Below are 16355 nucleotides of genomic sequence, written 5' to 3'. Positions count from 1 at the left end.
ATTGCACTGGGAGGCCGCCCCCCAGGTATTCCAGTATATGGAAGGCGGAGTCCATGCTGGCCGACATGCAAATGTCCAGATAAGCAGTGGCGCCTGACCTTGAACTCCTTCCCGCTATTTTCTCAGAAAGGCGCCAATTTTTCCCGCCTTTTCGGGATGAAGATGACGCAGCAGCTATTTCAGTAGCCTCAGCGGCCATCTTTGGGTATAAACGCTGTCTATTCACTGACAGCAAGCAGGATGATGAAAAGTCCATAAAACCACACTCCAATGTGGCGATTTTCTTCCTCTTGATAGCGCAACACTGCACAGCGCTTTTTGGAGGTTTTAGGGACACTTTTGGTATATTTTTCAGTCCACAAAGTCCACTTTAAATAAGCAGGCAATTTGTCACTTTGGTCACAGGGCAACTGTATAAGGCACAAAGTTCACGCTTCTTGCACTATAAAGCGTGCGTATCCTGTTCGTGACGCCAAAAGAGAGGTGCAGCGTACTCAAGTTCTGTTTAGAAATGTTCCTGGGTGTTGTAGTGCAATAGACACTAACCTGAGACGGCTGACTCTCTGCAAGGGCAGGTGATGATAGGAAATGTTCGTGACGCCAGTGCCAATTAAACGGTGGCACGCCGTTTGCTGATAGCAGGAATAACTGAGGAACCACGTGATGTTAAAGCAGAACTCAAACTTTAGTAGTCATCATACATGGGCATAGCTGGAAACGCAGTTCCTTTGCAGACAGTTTGTTGCAGTACATTTGATGCAGGCAATATAGACATAGCAAGGTGACTTCAGAGTGTTAAACACAGGACTTGCAGTACAGGCGGCTTGCATTCTATTCCTGACTGATCCTGGAACATAGAAAATCTTCTCCAAGGCCCAATACCCTAGCTCTGGCGTATATCCTTGGTTTTATCTTTATAAAGTACCTCCTCTGTTGTCTTGAGTACCTCTTGCTTTCCTGGGTTTGCCTCTGTCTCTCTCTCAGCTTCCTCAGACTCTAGAAACTTCTGAACTCCCAGGCTGTTTAACAGTGGTCTTCCTGCTTCTGCATATATAAATTCAGGAGGGGAACCTTCTCCTTGGATCTGGAACCCGGTTACAGGGACTGCAATACCCTCTCCTGGTCCGCAGGCTTCAGGCCTGGACTTGACTCTGACATAGTCTAAACTCCAACCACAACTCTAGACTCCAACTTTAGACTGCCTTTCCTTTCCCTGACTGGGCCTTACATAAACTAGGGCTCCCTAGCTCCCTCTAGTGACTAAGAGCTGAAATGACACCCCTAGCAGGCCTGTACATGCAAGTTTCACAGTAACAGGGAAATACATAGCATTACATTACATGACATTTTATAAAGATGACATATACCAACTTCCCCATAAATAAGGGGGAGACGACAGCACACCAAGTGACCCTTTTGTAGTGACGGGCATTACAGTCCCCGTACACTACAACCCTCCAGTCCAAATAAAATTTGATTATACATGAAACAAACATTATCTGGTGCTGTCCATTCCTCTCATGTTGCCTCCATTGTGGTCCCCTCCTTTCAAGATGACAACCACATCTCAGACTTCCCCATGTGAGCACTGCAGGCAGTGGCGTAGGGATCGCCATAGCAACCATAGCAGTGGCTATGGGGCCCTACGCCACTGGGACCCCGTCCGCCCGGGCCGCCTTCTGTTGATTTATTTTTTTATTTTTACTTACACACACACAGGCAGCCAGGCCCGAGCCGCGTAGACTGGTGTAGTGGGCGGGGCGTGGGCAGTTCGCGGCTCGGGCCTGGCTGGGGAGAAGGAGTCAGGACTGGAGCAGGGCGCACGCGCAGCAGATGAGGTAGGCGGTGGAGGGGGCCGGGACGGAGCCAGCTACCAGCGCCGCAGGCCCGCAGCGCAGGATTCCTAAGTTACGGATCTTCAGTTGAAGCCACAGCGGGCGTGTGTGGGGGGGTGGGGCCTGCTGCCGGTGACTTGCGGCGCCATTCTGAGCTGCATGGCAGGCTAGGGGAGGGCCGAGGGCGGGCACAATTAGTGGGCGGTCCGTCCGTGGCCCAGGCCGGCTCGGGCCTGGCTGGGGAGCAGTCAGAGCAGCACAGATAGAGGTAGGCAGTGGAGGGGGCCAGACCAGGGGCGTACCTGAGTGGAGGGAGGAGGGACTAGAGCCAGCCAGCCACCAGGTTGGAGAAGCAGCAGAGGGAGGTGGACTCAGGCGGTGGAGGGGGCCGGTCCTCTTCTCTCTGCTCGGTGCTCCTGCCTCCTCCTCAACTGGTCTCCACTCCAGTCTCCAGTCCTGCCAGTCTGTGCCTACTGTGACTAGTGTGCTCTAAATAAAAGTAAGTGAAAGAAAGTGAGAACTTATGATTTATGAGATACTTGATCTGAATTCTGAAGTTAAAAAGAGCTGCCTTTTTAACTTCAGAATTTAGATAATCAGACTCTCACTAATTACAAATTTACAGCACACACACCCCTGTAGTGTCCCCCATCAGATAGGGAGGGAAGAAACCCCAGAACTAGAGTGTGCCCCCCAACTTGGGGGGCATGCTGACACTCTAGTTCTGGGGTTTGTTTTCTTCCCTCCCCTGTCTGATGGTGGACACTACAGGATTGTGTGCTGTAATTAGTAAGTTAGAGTCTGATGATCTGAAGTTAAAAAGAGATGCCAGCAGTGATAAGGAGGGCGCCCCTTCCTTCTTTTGGGGCCACACTCTAGTTCTGGGGTTTCTTCCCCCCCCCCTTATGACAGATTAAGGGTACTTTTACACTTGTGGCAGGACGGATCCGGCAGGCTGTTCAGCCGGTCGGATCCGTCCTGCCGCTATTTCGCTGGACCGCTGCTCCGTCCCCATTGAGCGGTGGGAGAACTAGGATGGGTGTTTGGGTGGGAGCTCTGGAAGGGGTGGTGGGAGGCCCGATAGATATGTGGGGGGGGGCCCATAATTTTTTTTTGCTATGGGGCCCATGCATTTCTAGCTACGCCCCTGACTGCAGGAATGTCTAAATCGCCCTCCCTACTGACAGATGGACACAGCACCCACATCATCATCACTGGTCATCCTAGGGTCTTAGACTTTCCTATAGCGCTTTTCATGGTGAAGTTAACAGTGGTGGCCACCTTGAAAAAAAAATCCAAATGGGGGATAAGAACAAAGGTACTAAAACACCAGTTGCATGAAAGTGTAGTGTAGTTTCAGTTGCATGAAAAAAAATGTTTTGCCAATCATTTTCCAAATTTTGCTAATTTTTCCAGTTTTGCAAATCATTTTCCATTAAAGAGGACCTTTCACCAGAAGAAAGTATCTAAACTGACTATACAGACGTGTAGAGCGGCACCCAGGGATCCCCCTGCACTTACTGTTATCCCCGGGCGCCGCTCCGTTCTCCGGTTATAGCCTCCGGTATGTTCGTAGTTAGGCTCCACCCAGGGGAACCTGCCGGCGTCTCTTTCTCCTATGCTGTAGCGCTGGCCAATCGCAGCGCTCAGCTCATAGCCAGGCTATGAGCTGAGCGCTGCGATTGGCCAGCGCTACAGCATAGGAGAAAGAGACGCCGGCAGGTTCCCCTGGGTGGAGCCTAACTACGAACATACCGGAGGCTATAACCGGAGAACGGAGCGGCGCCCGGGGATAACAGTAAGTGCAGGGGGATCCCTGGGTGCCGCTCTACACGTTTGTATAGTCAGTTTAGATACTTTCTTCTGGTGAAAGGTCCTCTTTAAGTCATTTTACCCAGAAAAACATTCTGTGCTTGTTTCTATGCAATTTTTATGTTTATAATTCAAAAGACTTTTGCACTTTTCTTATTATGCTGCACTAAAAGTTTTATATACTAAAAGACTTTGCCATGGACTTTATATTATGTTTGTGAGATCAACGCCCATTTGTGTCACCAGAAAGATCAGAAGAAATGCCGCCCCACATCCCATGTTGCGTTGTGAATCACATAATTTATTGTGTTTTTCTATAAAGTGTATTTTCATAATGTGTATTTTCATACCGTTTGTATTTTAAATCTGTATGCTTGTTTGCATGCTTTGCCCTTTTATATCTTTCAGGAGACTTCATCAAGAATGTGTCGAGGTCGACACATATTAAACAAAGGAGGTATGCAGCATTCCACTAGCTTACATGGGTACTGCAAAAGCTTATTGTGTCACATGTTATATCATGCTGTATTGCTTTCTTATGTGAAATCCCTGTTACCAGGCTGTCGGTGCACTAAATACATTCCACCACTAAATGGGGATAGCACCACAGTATATATAGGACAGATCAGGCCAAGTTAGGGAGTGGAGAAGATGTAGTGGTTAAGTTCAGAGGGTGGAGGAGGTAGGAGAGGTCTCCTCTCAGCTCTCTCTTGGGCTCCACGGCCCAGAGGAGCCATCGTGTATCTCAGTATCAAGCCAGGAGGATAGGCAGAGGTGAAGTCTATATTCTACCATTCACTCTTCCAGAGTAGCAAGTGAATTTCATCAAGTTTATTGTTGGATAAAGACAAAGGAAGGACAATGCCATTATTCTGGGCTCTAGGCGCCTTTGTATCTAGGTGAAGGACTTATTAGCTTCCGGCAGCCTCACCGTTATTCTAAGGACAGATAAGATTTCTGTTGCATCGCTTGTGTGTAGAGGACTAGGACTACCTCAACTGAGACTGAAGCAAGGCAAGGAGCTGAAGATCAGCGAGTACCTAACTAACTACCCTAACCTGACACATTACTACAAGTACAGCCTGTTACTGGGATTCATCACATCCAACTTGCATGTGTATCAGAGACTGCTTTATTACTGGATGTGAACTGTTATCAAGAACCTGATTATAGTAAAGTTCTCAGTTGGATTTAAACCTGCCTCGTTCTTCTAACTCCATACTACTACCATTCTCAACATTTTGCACCATCATTACCTAAGTCAGGGGCCCAGCCGCACAAGCACTCAGAAACCCGATCACCATCAAGGGCACCTCGATCACCACCTGGTCGGTGTCCCCTGTAATAGAGTGTGCCCCGGAGAATCCAGTGCTGTTCTCCCTTTCACTGCACTGCTGGCCCAGGGAGGCGTCTGCTAAACCGCGAGCAACCGATGAACTGTTTTTACACTTCGGCCCACCGTGAATCTCACGTGTTCTACCCCTGCGGACTGGCACGTTGCACTGCCAATTACAAGCAGGTACTCACTGCAGCGTGAGATGAAGTGGACTATAAATCACATTTGCACATGTTTTGCAAATACCATGAGCACTTGCTTCTCCCTGCACCAGTAGCAGAGGGACCAGGGGGAGAGGCTAAGGAAGGAAAAGGACCAGCAGCCATCTTGGAGACAGAAGCATGGCAAAAAGAGAGAGAGAGAGAGAGAGAGACTTAAAGATCTCCACAGGCAGAAGTGAACCCTGCAGACAGTACAGCACAGTCCAGACAGCTCCAGTGATTCCTGTGTGAGAAGAGAAAGCTCAGCTGCTGCATTAACCCTACAGCCAAACCTACACCCCAGGAGGATCTTGCCCCCAACTCCTCTGCCATCAAAGCTTTTGAATGCTGCAGCCTCCAGCTGGTTCCCAGGCAGGACAATTGTAAGTGCAACATTAGTGTACCAACAATTTCTGCAACCGGGCCCCAACATTCGGACTGGGTTAATTGCTATACAGTAGGTTAAAGCAAGCTGAGTATTAGGAGTAGATAGCTGGGAAGATGACACTGTCTTTATTTTCCAAAGTAGAGTGTGTGAGACCACCATCACTGCTTACTATTACGGATAGCCACCCCCTTCACCAGGGGCTTTCCTTAGACAGAATTGCAGTCTGTGCTTTGTTCCTTTTATTGCATTATCTTTATGCTCTTCCCCATTGTTCACCCTTCCCCAAATAAATCTGTTAATCGGTAAAATCCTCCTGGGGTGAGTGTGTACTGCGCTGGGCAAAGGTATCCCAAGTCAACCACTTGCAGAAGAGGAAGGCCCTCGTGCTATTCCATAGAGCTCCAAGCAAGATTTGGGTGGAGGTACTGCGTCATAGTGAGGTGAGAATGACCATACCTTTTGGTAAGTAGACAAAAAAATAAAGATGACAAACCACGATTTATTACACCTTTTAACACACAGTGGGGAATGATTTGGAGTATACTGACCAAATATTGGCCGATTCTTTTATCGGACAGTGATTTGAAGGATTCACTTTCAAAGTATCCTGAAAAATAGCTAAGAATCTTAGGGATACCCTTACAAGAAGTCATTATGTTCCACCTGTGGGTCATAATGGTTTTGGGAGTAAGGGCCTCAGATGGGGCTCTTTTTCATGTGGTAACTGCCAAGCCTGCAGATATGTGGTTAGGACAACCACATTTGATGACTCTAATGGGGTTCGACAATATAGGATTGTCCACCATATAACCTGAAGAACCATGGCAGTTGTATACAGTATGTCATTACCTGCCCTTGCAATCTCCTGTATGTGGGAATGACAACCAGAGAACATATTTTGGAGCATGCTAGTAAGATCAGACTGGCAGCTACTGCCAATGTGGAACATCTGGTCAAATTGAAGCCAGTAGACTTACATTTTAAAGGGCGCCTGCGCCGCCTGCTTCATTCATAAAGCGGGAGGAGCAGGCGCGCACCGTCAGTGAGTGACGTAACGCTGCCAGCCGCTATGCCTGCTACGGATGCTTGTTAGTAAGTGCTGATACAGGGTAGAGCGTAACTTTAGTTAAAGTTATTAAGAGGTTAAGGATTACTGTTTATAAATACTGCTGTCAGCGGCGGGGCCCGGTGTAAGAGTACAGTGACTGCCTCGGGCCCCGCCGCAAGTTCTCGGACTCCAGCCCCTCCTCCCTCCCCGCTGATACATCGCAGGCTGCGATATAAAATGGCAGGATTCGCGCCATAAGACACAGGGGCATTTTCCCTCCAGTTTTGGGGGGGGGAGTGCGTTTATGGGGCGAAAAATACGGTAACTTTGATAATACGAGAAACAATTTTCTGTATTAGATCTTATCTATGTGATCTCCCACACGAGGTGTGCCCTGGGTTTGCACCTGCACTGTCTCTGCACTGCAGGGATCTGGTGGGGAACTGTTCCAACTGATCCCCATACTGTTTTTCACCTTTAATATTTATATTTTTTATGTGATCATGTTTCAATAAAAAAAAAAAAAAATATTTATATTATACTCTCTGTATTCTATTTGGGCTATTGGGTTTGATCTAGTGTAGGAGTGTGGGATAATGACTATACACCCTGGCTACTGAGGGCTGCACAAAGGGGTGTTACAAAAAAATAGGATAAAAACTCAAAAACTCCCCTTTCTTCCGTTATTATGTGGAAAAAAAATAGTAGTGCCACATCCTTAACAACCTTAAAGACGTTTTCCAAGATTTTAATACTGATGACCTATCCTCTGGATAGGTCATCAGTATCTGATTGGTGGGGTCGGACACACGGGACCCCTGCCAATCAGCTGTTTGAGAAAGGACCATCACTCCTGTCAGCTCCGTGGCCTTCTCCAGCTTTTCCTAGGCCAGTGACGACATGTTCATCAGTCACATGGTCTAGGAGCCGCTCAGCTCCATAGAAGTGAATGAGGCTGAGCGCGATACCAAGCACAACCGCTATACTATGTACGGCCCTGTGCTTGGTGAGCTGCGAGAAGGCTGCAGCACTCACAGTAGCGCTGGTGCCTTCTGAAACAGCTGATTGGCCACGGTCCCGGGTGTTGGACCCTCACCGATCAGATACTGATCAGTATAAAGATCTCAGAAAATCCTTTTACCATAAAATTAAAACATTATTAAACCCGCAAGGGGAAAAAGAACTCGTTTATTATTTATCCCGCCTATGAAATTGCAGCTAGGCGGGACCGCAGGGGGATAACTTGTGAGGTGACGGTGTACCGAGGAATAATAACAGTTAGTTCTTTGCTCACAGTTTTGACGCCTCCCTGGGTCAGCAGTGCAGTAAAGGGGAGAACAGCACCAAATTCTCCGGGGCACACTCTTCTACAGGGGACACCGGCCAGGTGGCGATTGAGGTGCCCTTGATGGTGATTGGATTTTTTGGGTGCTTGTGCGTCTGGGCGCCTGAATTAGGTAGAATCGTGACGCCAGCATCTTGGTGGTGCAAAATGATGAGAGTGATTGTAGTATGGAGATGGAAGAATGAGGCAGGGTTTAAATCCAACTACGAAATTTACTGTAAACAGGGTCTTGACAGCAATTTACATCCAGATATAAACAGTCTCTCATGAATATGGAGGTTGAATGCTGTAAATCCAGGTAACAGGCTGTATATGTGGCTATATCTCAGGCTATGGTAGGAGATTGTGTACTCACTTATATTTAGCTCTTTGCCTTGTACTAATCTCAGTAAAGGTAGTTTAGATCCCTATGTTCTACACACAAGTGCTACAACAGATGGTCTGTCTGTCCTTGAAGTAATGGGGAGGCTGCCAGAAGCTGATAAACCTTCACCTTGGTACAAAGCCTAGAATAATGGCTATTGTCCTTCCTTTGTCTTTTTACATAGAAAATGGTAAAATCCACTTGGCACTCCAGAAGAGTAGATGGTAGAATACAGACTCTGCCTGTTTCTTAGCTTGACACTGAGACAAACGAACTGGCTCCTCAGGGCCGTTGATCCCAAGAGAGTGCTGAGAGGAGGGGTCCTCTCCTTCCCCCTGCTCCTCACTCCCTCTCTTCCAACTTCAACTCCCTCTAACTAGGCCTGAACTGAGCTATACATGTACTGTGGTGCTATCCTCATCTAGTGGTAGAATATGTGTAGTGCACCTAACAGCCCGTTAACAGGGATCTTTATACAAGAGTGCAATACAGCATGATACAACATAATATAACAAGATTTGCAGTGCCCACGTACATGAGTGGGATGCTGCATAATAATTTCATAAAAGGTGTTAAAAAAGTCATATGTACCCCCAATAAACACAGCTTGTCCCAAAGAAAACAAGTCCTCGCACAGCCCCATCAATGGAAAATCATAAAAGCTCCTAGAATATGGACACACAAAAAAAAACATTTTAAAAAATGCTTTTATTATGTAAAAAACAATAACACTGACCTGTAGAATAAGGTTATCATTTTTTTCTATTCCTTTCCAGAAAGAGTTAATACTTTTCTTAAATATGTTATATATAATGAAAATTACATCTAGCCCCACCTGAAAAAACAAGCCCTCACACAACGACTGTAAGTTGATGTAAAAATGTAAAAATGCTGGCTCTCAAAAAATGTAGCAAAATAAAGGGCAAAAATTGCTGTGGGGGTAAAGGGTTAATGATGAGATAGTAGTTAGCTCCCATGTTCCCTCTGGTGGAGGCTGCAGGTAGTATTGCATTTTATTTCATGAAATGTACTTTATGTCCTTGCAGGAAATTTGGAGCTCTGAATAACAAAAAGTGGAGCTAAAAAAATTAATTACCATACGTTTTTTAGACCTTAAATGACGTGCGAGAAGTTCACTTATATCCAGTAGTCCCTGTGTAATATTCACAACTTGGTTGGTTGAACATTTGCCACAAATTGAACCTAATGGTCTCATAACGTAATACTGCCCCGAGGAAAATGGGTACGAGAATTTTTTTTCCTTGCCAGGTCCACAAAGAGCTAATTCATGACCAGACATGCAAATAATAAAACCAATCATTCCCCTGAGTCATGCAAGTCTGAGTGACTGCAGAGCACGACGTGCTATCATTGGCCATATACTTCTAATTGCTGGAAGACGCTGGAGTCACCATGATGCAGAGTTGCTATTATTAAAAACATTTCTACAAAGGTGACGCTTGACCAAACGGCTGCCCACTGCATCTAGATCAGCCCTCCTATAATAACATAGACTGTCAATCTCACCCAAACATCCCACCTGTCAGGATATGGACTCGTAGATTATTAATTCATACATTCATAGATGCCTTCATCCGTGGTGTTACAGGGAATATTTCTGGTGGGAATGAGTTAATGGGGTTTTCAGAGATAATTAAAAATCTGGGACAAGCCCCTACTTTGTCTGGCACAGTGCCCCACTGGTACTCCTGTCGCTGCTTGTTTACAAACTGCAGCTGTGATGTTCAGTTGTATGGTGTCAGTTGTGTGACTGCTGCAGCCAATCACTGTCCTCAGCAGTATACCATCATTTAATTTTTAAGACCATTCAGGGGCTTGACCCAATTTTTGAAATTCTCAGACAACCCGTTTAGTGAGGCTCGGGTGAGAAATTTTTATTTTGGAAACTGAAATAAAAAATGTCATTCTCAATTTCTTATCCACTTCTACAACCAACCAGTGCATTATATTATTTCTGTATGCACCTCAAAAATACCTAAAAAAAAGTGAATGAGAATGAGATCAAATATTGTGACTTAGAAAGGTCCTCTCATCTGGAGAACCAAACTTGAATCTCCAGAGCCTCAATGTATCTGTGACAAGGCCAAGACTGACCACCTACCATGTGCCATTTACTAGGCTAGTTTAACCCTAACGCTTAAATCTTCCAGCAGGCTGGTTCGGCAGAGAAACATCATAATGCTGGAAACAGGCTGGATCTCCGCTGGGTCCCATTGCAGTCATTGGGCTTCGGCGGAGGAAAGGTATTATATGATGAACTCTGGCAGACTGTTCCTCTGTTGGAACAGCCTGCGGGAAGATCTTAGCACTAGTGTGAAAGTAGCCTTATACTGGTGTCTCATTTTGAGACAGAGAAAAAGAAAGCCCCTTGTGCCAGGGTTTGGATAGGACTTCTATATCTACTCTATACCCACTTTGGTTAGGCCATTGCACCAGCCCCTTTACATGCACTATAAGGAGGCCACCAGGAGGATCACCACTCCTCCATTAGCCAGAATGAAGAGGCGCTTAAAATGTCTGGCATGAAATACCACATGTATGATTTCCACACCAGCTACAGTTAAAGGGGGGTTGTTGAGATGATACTGCTCCTTGAGGACGTTTGGAAAATTTGCTCTCAACAAGTCATCAGTATTTTGAACGTAAACATGGCGCAAACTCATTTTATATGTGCTATACCCAAAGGGATAACTTGAAGATATTAGGCCTCAATACAAAGTCTGCACCCAGGCTCTCCTACCATGTTCCATTTAAAGGGGATGGCAACTTTCTGGTTACGGTTTACCAGTGTGTTTATAAGATGTGTAGTACTCTAGTACAGGGTACTTGCAAACTTTTCTTATTATGTAATGTTATGTGCTGTTATTTAATGGTTTGTAATGTACCCATTATAGTTCTGTATAGATCTGTCGGGGTTAATAATCCTGATTTAGCCCCTGCAGGAAGCAAGGTGTGGGCTTAGGTCCGCCCCTGGCTCTGTTAGTAGTGTGTTAGCTGAGGAAGTGAGAAGAGCTGCATTTGCTCACTCCTCAGTATTAGGCCTTAGTTCCAGAGAATCACTATCTCTGAGGATATTTGCATCAAGCCATCACTACTTTACAGTACTCCCAGAAGAAAAAGAAAGGAAAGAACTAGAAGGTCCAGAATCTGCATGGGCGAGCAATGGATTCAGTCAGTAAGTTATTTGCTGTTTAAGGCTGATAGAGACCATACTGCAGTGCGGGGAACATTACTAATACACCCTTCACACTTAGACATGGCCCTGGCCACTGTATCTTAATCTTGTACCCCTCAGCTGGGAATAACAGCCACCCTTACAAGAGTAATATTGCCAGCATTAGATTTTGAAGAGAGAGATACTTTGTTTGCAGTAAACCAGTGAGCTTCTTTACTGGAGGAACTCAAGTGCAAAACAATACAGGCAATGCACTGAGCTGGCTTCTCCAGTCTCATCTCTGGTAGAAGAAGGTTCTTCACTGAGGAAAGGTCTGAGCTAACTGTCCCTCTCTCTCAGAAGGTTGGTCCCCTGGCCAAAGGGCTGATGGCCAAGGATCTGTGGCTCAGTTGTCCACCTGGCTCCAGGGTCAAAGGGCCTGTGGCAGAGTATTCCTGTCTCAATGTCTTTTCTGGTCACTTGTGCAGTCTCTCCTACTGAACACTGGTCCCTATCTGCAGACAATGGGGCTCTGACTGATCCACTTTTATATAGTTTCTAGCTGAACTAGAACCTTTTAATTGGAGTGGTGGAGTGGAGAAGCATGGCGTAAGAAAAATAGACTTGTTTTGAGCCATAGACTTGTTTTGCGCCTCAATACAAGTCAATGGGGATGACTAAGCAGTTTGCAGATGTAAACAACAGTCTGACAGAGGTAAACCAGACACTAAAAGTTTACCAAGCCTGTTTTTTACCTCCAAAGCTTATAGTCAGGGCCGCTGATAGGCCAGTACAGCTGGCCCAGTTGTACCGGGCCCGGCTGGCAGGGGGGCCCGGGCTGCCGACTCCCGAGCCATTTTAATTTTTTTGCTGTCAGTGGGCTGGCTCCAGTAACAGCAGGCAGTGTGGGGGCGGCGCTCACTCACTGACGTCACACGCCTGCTCCTCCCACTAGGCGGCGCAGGCGCGTGACGTCAGTGAGTGAGCGCTGCCGCCCGCACTTGTTACTGGAGGCTGGAGGGTGGAGGGAGGAGGCAGGAGCTGAATGTAAGGTAGTATTTTAGTAAAGAGATGAGCGCTGTGCCTGTGCTAAAATTAAAGTTACTGTCTGCAGCCTGCACGGCTGCACCGATTTATTAATGTATACTACTGTGAGTGGCGGGGGGGATCTATATGGATGACGTCATGACGGCACTGTTATAGGGAGGGCGGGGGATCCGTGGATGGCACTGTTATGGGGGGGGGGTCTGTCATGTGGATGACACTTATGGGGGGGCCGGGGGGTCTGTGGATGACACTTATGGGGGGGATCTGTGGATGGCACCATTATGGAGGGGGATCTGTGGATGACACTGTTATGGGGGGGATCTGTGGATGACACTGTTATGGGGGGATCTGTGGATGACTGTTATGGGGGGGATCTGTGGATGGCACTGTTATGGAGGGTATCTGTGAATGGCACTGTTATGGAGGGGTATCTGTGGATGACACATAGCATAAGATGCTATATACGGTATGTGTCATCCACAGATCCCCCTCTATAACAGTGCCATCCACAGATCCCCCCATAACAGTGCCATCCACAGATCCCCCCATAACAGTGCCATCCACAGATCCCCTCCATAACAGTGCCATCCACAGATCCTCTCCATAACAGTGCCATCCACAGATCCCCTCCATAACAGCGCCATCCACAGATCCCCTCCATAACAGTGCCATCCACAGATCCCCTCCATAACAGTGCCATCCACAGATCCCCTCCATAACAGTGCCATCCACAGATCCCCTCCATAACAGTGCCATCCACAGATCCCCTCCATAAAAGTGCCATTCACAGATCCCCTCCATAACAGTGCCATTCACAGATCCCCTCCATAACAGCGCCATTCACAGACGACCCCCCAGCGCCATAAATATCACTTGTAGACAAATCTGCATGTTGTTTCAAGGCGGCGTCTGGGGAGGGGCCAAGGGCGGGGCCAGGGGTGTGGCTGAAGGAGGGATCAGGGGGTGATCAGGGGGTGGAGCTGAAGGGGGCCCCGTCATGTATGCTGTACGGGGCCCCATGATTTCTATCAGCGGCCCTGCTTATAGTAACTGAAAAATTACTAGCTTCTCAGTGCATAGATAGAAAGTCCCAAAGTGTCTCAGTATTAGCTCGCTGTGCACTAACCCTTTTCACGGTGCAGTACAAATACAGCACAATACAGTAAACATTTTAAATTAAGTTTAACACTATAAAACAGTGTAAGTGTAAACAACAGCATAAATTACTGTGCAGGTTAAGCCTTCAAAGTGTAACAAAGTAGGGAGTAGTAGCAATAAGAGCACATGTCTACAAACGTTCACACTCCAAAGTACCCTTGCTCCAACACTACACCTGGAATGACGCTTTCATTATGTTAATCGTGAGACATTATAAAATAGTATATTACTTTAGTTTATTATGTCTCCAGAACAGATACATTTAGCTCATCATTTCCTTGGTTTTGCCTATTTAGCTGCATCATATTTTTCACATTTTTAATAAACACAAACCACTTCACTCATTTCGTGAGCCTTGATAATTTATCATATCACGGACTGGTCTGTTCAACGGAATAAGGTGACAGAGCAATTTCTGTCTTACGTAAGTGGAAACATAGTCATTTTGCTAGTAGCTCAGAACCTGCCGAGGATGGTTTCCCGTACTCTGCACCCATCGCACAAGAGTGGAAACCACAGGGTTCTTGGAATGAAAAACAACACTGTTTTAATTCATACCTAAAAGTAGAAGACATTATGTGGAGTCACTTTGAAGTCTGTCTATAAAGTGTGCATCGCAGTGACTGGTCAGTCTCCAGATGGGAGCAATGATTCATAACAGGAAAATCCCAAATTGATTTCTCTACAGATGACTACTGTATGGACACTACAAAACCACCTAGAAAAACAGGTATACAGCTATAACCGTGGGCTAATTATCTGCCTCTTCAGATAAGGTGTATGTAGTTAGCCCATAAAGTTATTAAGCCCTTCTCACATTTTCGCAAACATAGCCCCCCCAACATCACCCAGTTTCCCAGTGCCCATGTGTCAAACACCAGGCAACACAGAATGCAAAGCACAACTCCCCAGATTTCTGATGAATTTACGATTTTTTAATAAGTGGCAAAAAAGTAATAAAAAACTCTTTTATAAAAAAAAATGATAATACTAATAATTATGATAAAAGTTGCCCTCAAACCTCACCCATTTTATCCAGCTTCTATGCTGGGAAATGTGGAAGAGGTGCTTCATAAAGATTTCCCTCAGTCTGAACACCATATATCTCAATGTATTTAGGGCAACTGGCATAAATACATTGATAAATTTCCCGCATTCCTCTACACAGTATATTATAAAACTGGCTGCCCGCAGTCACCTCTAGGGGGAGGTCTGTGCATAGGAATATATACAGTTACCATTAATATCAATGGAAGCTGTAAATATTCTCTTTGCACCGACCTATCCCTAGTGGTGGCTGATGGAAAATGCAGTGAACCTATTTATGGAACAGTAGAAGCAGTTCATCACTGGGGCCCAGTAGCAGTCTTGTGGTCCGTCTCCATGGAAGGTACTCCACTGGTTGCAGAAAAGGTCTCTTTCTTGTATCCCAACATACATGTATGCGATCACCCGCTGGAGGACAGCTGTGATTGACAGTCAACCTCCAGGACTATCGGTAGGAATTAAGCACCACAATCAATCACTATTGCAATCAAAGGGAAGGGGCTCCCTTTGTCCTATCATTGAGACCGAGTAACAGAGACCCATCAGCCTTGGGTATGCCCTATCTATTTATCCTTCTTTAACTCAGAATTAAACAATAACCCCCTTCAAGTTCTTCCTTATTTCTTAGTTATTTATTTTACTCACTTATACAGCGCAGACATTGTCATCACATTCTGTCCCCAATGGACCTCACAATCTAAGTTCTCTATCAGTTTGGAGTGTGGTAAGAAACTGGAGGACCCAGAGGTAACCCACGTAAATATGGGGAAAACATACCAACTCTATGCCATTGCTCCATGTTGTACTTGGTCAGAATCAATTCTAGGACCCCCGTGCTAACCACTGAGCCACCCATTCAAACCACATATTTCTTAAGAAGGTTTATGGCCTGGACATAGCCTGTACAATGAGTCAGTCACCATCCTAGACCACCATTGTTGCTTCTATTACCAAATTCACTTCACTAAGCCACCAAGAACTAACAAGAACCCTATACTATCAGGGACGTTTCCACTAACCCATTTCCCACACTAGACCATCAGGGATATCATCATTTACTCATTTACCCCCCCCCCCCCCCCCCCATCCTCAATAGAAAAGCCTTTAATGGCTATTACAGCAATCAAACGCTTCCTATAATTGCAGACCAGCTTTTTGCATGTCTCCACAGATATTTTTGCCCATTCATCTTTAGCAATGAGCTCCAAATCTTTCAGGTTGGAGGGTCTTCTTTCCATCACCCTGATCTTTAGCTCCCTCCACAGATTCTCATTTGGATTCAAGTCTGGACTCTGGCTGGGCCTCTCCAAAACATTAATGTTGTTGTCTGCTAACCATTTCTTCACCCCTATTGCTGTGTGTTTTGGGTCATTGTCATGCTGAAATGTCCACTGGTGCCCAAGGCCAAGTTTCTCTGCAGACGGCCTGATGTTGTTGAGAATCCTCATGTATTCGTCTTTTTTCATGGTGCCGTTTACTGTGATTAGGTTCCCTGGTCCATTGGCTGAAAAACACCCCCAAAGCACTAGGTTCCCACCACCATGTTTGACAGTGGGAATGGTGTTCTTTGGGTTGAAGGCTTCTCCTTTTTTACGCCAAA

The 16355-nt window shown here is 46.0% G+C and overlaps 1 long non-coding RNA gene across 1 annotated transcript; it reads right to left on the bottom strand.

Annotated features, from left to right (window-relative positions):
- Positions 1-2167: 2167 nt before the first annotated feature.
- On the bottom strand, positions 2168-15182 carry LOC121001063. The gene is made up of 3 exons (XR_005778964.1): positions 15173-15182; positions 6421-6425; positions 2168-2308 (listed from the first exon to the last, which is right to left on the bottom strand). It is a non-coding gene; the product is annotated as an uncharacterized LOC121001063 (long non-coding RNA).
- Positions 15183-16355: the final 1173 nt, after the last annotated feature.

This window comes from Bufo bufo, chromosome 5 (assembly GCF_905171765.1).
Source record: "Bufo bufo chromosome 5, aBufBuf1.1, whole genome shotgun sequence".
Lineage (NCBI taxonomy): Eukaryota > Metazoa > Chordata > Amphibia > Anura > Bufonidae > Bufo > Bufo bufo.
This window is presented reverse-complemented; position numbering and strand designations above follow the sequence as displayed.